The sequence below is a fragment of the Dermacentor silvarum genome, chromosome 1 (assembly GCF_013339745.2).
Source record: "Dermacentor silvarum isolate Dsil-2018 chromosome 1, BIME_Dsil_1.4, whole genome shotgun sequence".
NCBI classification, from domain to species: domain Eukaryota; kingdom Metazoa; phylum Arthropoda; class Arachnida; order Ixodida; family Ixodidae; genus Dermacentor; species Dermacentor silvarum.
The window spans coordinates 451,748,588-451,751,829 of NC_051154.1; positions in this window are offsets into that span (position 1 = coordinate 451,748,588).

Here is a 3,242-nt window from a genome sequence, read left to right on the forward strand (position 1 = left end):
TCAAATGGTACAAGTTCCGTAGATCGATTTTTTCTAAAGCCGCATTGTGCGTCACATAATAGGTTATGTTTGTTAATAAATTCCGCTAATTGTGAATGAAGAATTTTTTCTATTATTTTAGAAAATACTGGCAAAATTGATATAGGCCTGTAGTTTGCTAAATTATTTTTATCTTCGTTCTTGTACAAAATGCCCACTTTAGCAGTCTGTAATATTAAGGGAAATAATATGACCGACATATGGCGACATATGCCTGACAGTGGCTAGCATGTACTCTAACGGACGTTTGTCTAGCGTAAGAATATTTTGGGAATACAGGCCCCGTTAGTGCAGTTCCAGCAGTTTAATGCAAGAAGCTTTCCCTATATACTCAATGGTATCGCGAGGGTTTATAGCAGAAGTAATGAACTTACAGCATCGATCGACCCACATGTGTTGCGTATTGCCACGCGTACCTCGTTTTACTTTCGGCCGGCGATCGCTTTCGCCGAAATATGGACGTCGCGTCTTCGTTCTCGCGCATGACGCAGTTGCTGCATCGCAAAATTGGTGGCGGAAGTTGTCGTCACGACGATGTCGGGATGCGCGTGACGTGCTGATCAGGTTACATGCACGTCTCGAATGCTGTAATACGTTCTAGAACCGATGCGGGCACAAGTCGACTCCTCTGAAATGGACGATGAGGCGTGTGCGAATAGTTGCCGCTCCCGAGCAGGTGCTATTCGAATCGATGATCGGTGATGGTGCTCGCCGCTGTCGCTGCCTCCTAAGTGCTGCTTTGATTTCGGGGCTCGAGTCCACTTTTTGGGGCTCAAGTTGGGACCAAATTCAGTAATATTTTCTTTCATAAGAGCAACTTGTCATCGGTCGGTTACTTTCGCTAAATAATATGTTATTGGCTGGTGTCAAATCTTGCGAACATATATAGCGAAAGAACGTTTTTTGGTGATTTCGTGCCCAGAGGCTGAATTAACAAAGCATTTCTGCCTGTATTCACTAAAAGCCCGTATGCTAGGATTATTCGTAAGATTGAATTCCAGCCAATCCAGATGTTGTATACAATATTACTGAAGGCGTCCAACCTATAGCAATCAGCAAATACGAAGAAAAAGCTTTATGCTTGCGTTTCGAGAAGCTTTGTGAATTCGGTCTTTCGCTCGTAAGCGCTCTTTGCTATCTAATAATACCTTCACGTGTACCTCGTTTCCCTTTTTGCTGGATTCTTTGTAGGATTATCACTATTATTAATATCGACGTCACAATCCGTCACAGCCGAGGGCTGCGAATTCATTGTTGCAGCTTTTACGGACCACAAAGCTGCACGAGCGAGTCTAGCCACTGACAAGTGAACAGACAAGTGAACAGGAGTGCATGAGTTCTGCTTTTCTCTCTTTCTGTTTCTTTCCTATCTTTCTACCTCCTCTCCTCTCCTTCACCCAGTGTAGGGCAGCAAAGCAGATTTTAGTTCTGGTTAAACTCGCTGCCTTTCTGTTTTTGTTTTTTCATATATATCTCTCTCCAAATGTTGTTGCCGATTCTCTAGCGAAAGCGTCGTGTCTGATCAGATTGTGCGCGCGACACATGGAATAGCATTGCACATTTTCGAATATAAGCGAGCCCGTGTATGAGGGCAAGAATGTAAGCGAGCACATTTCATTTCATTTCATTTATTATACCTTAAGGGCCCGAATGAATTACATGAGGAAGGCATGCATCGAAAAGCATACAATTTTGACGACCGGCGACCGTGCTCGCCGCTGTCGTAGTGCTTTGTGCGCTGCTTGTTTCTTTGGCAGCAAGTTCTTCCGATGAAGAATTCGTGGATCCTTTACTCGGTTCTGCCGTTACTACAACCGGACAATATATCCTGTGTGACGATTGCTTGGCACCTCTTCAAACTGGCCTTACATCCAAGAAAATTCTAACTGGCTACATTATACGGGGTGATCATTTTAGGTAACCGTACCTGGTGCCAGCGTTGCCAGGTCCGACGAGCCGGCGTAGCCAAAAGCTAGAGAAGTTGTAGCCCAAATGTAGCCAAACACAAAAAAGTGCAAAACATTTCGTTGCCAAATATAGCCATTTTCATTTGCAGTTTTTTTTTTTTTTTTTTTTTTTTTTTTTTTTTTTTTGTACTGTGAAATAAGGAGCAGTGGGGATATGGCTATGGGAGCAAGAACGACGACGAGAGATAAACCTTGTTTTGGTGCTCGATCGGCTGTGCTACCTCTCGCTGCTTTATCGTTCTAGTCGCGAACGCTGACTTCCCCAAGTGCTTCGTGACATTTGGTGGAGGTGCTGGGTCACATTTTCACATTCGACTACGGCAATTCTTTTTCGCACAACCTGTCGTAACAAAATGTCCGTGCCGCCGTGACGGTCGGCCCTTGACATCAACAGCAGCGACATCATGCTTGCACAGAACACTTTTTGGTTGGGTCCGGTAGCTCTTATATTCCAGCGAATCGCTGCAGAGGGCGAAATCAGTGCTTTTATTTTATGAAAGATAGTACTAAGGTCTTATTTTCAAATTTTTTCAGTAACATTAACTACAAACTCTGCTTTTTAGCTGTCGTGAACGCAAAATAATGTTTAGCATCATCGATCTCTCACGTCATCTCTGCCTACGGCGTAGAAGTTCAGCTGTCCAGCGATCTGCGACGTGCTCACGGCTTCTTTTTTTATGAACTAAAACAAGTCTTTCGCGCTATGTTGCCTCGTGCTATTTGTCTCATCATCCTATCTTGTTTTCTCGTTTTTTTTTTTTCAGTTGGCTTGGCCAGGGTTAGCTGGTACATGCTCTGTATACTGTCCATTTACATACAACCTGGCCGCCATCTTAGGTCTCTAGAACAGCAAGAAAATGCCTTAAAATAAAGTGACAGACAACAGATGCCACTCACTGTCTGAATCGGTGTAAGCGAAGCGTTAAAAGATTACTGCGCAAAACGGCACACCAGTGTAAGAAGCGCGCAGTCGTTTTCGGCGATGAGCACGTTCGGGACGTAACTCGCTCGAAATGGTAAAAGCCGCGACGGCGCACAAAGAGCAAAGGTAAACAACACATTTATAACAGTGGTTATACTGTGAAAACCGGTTACTGTCAAAAAGCAAACCATGTTGATGTGCTAATAAAGTTTTAGAATAGGGGCCCCCACAGTTTAGGGCCCAAAAGAGCTTTGCGGGTGTTAGCGTTTGAGCATAAATATTAAAATAAAATATACCATTTCATGATAAGAAGA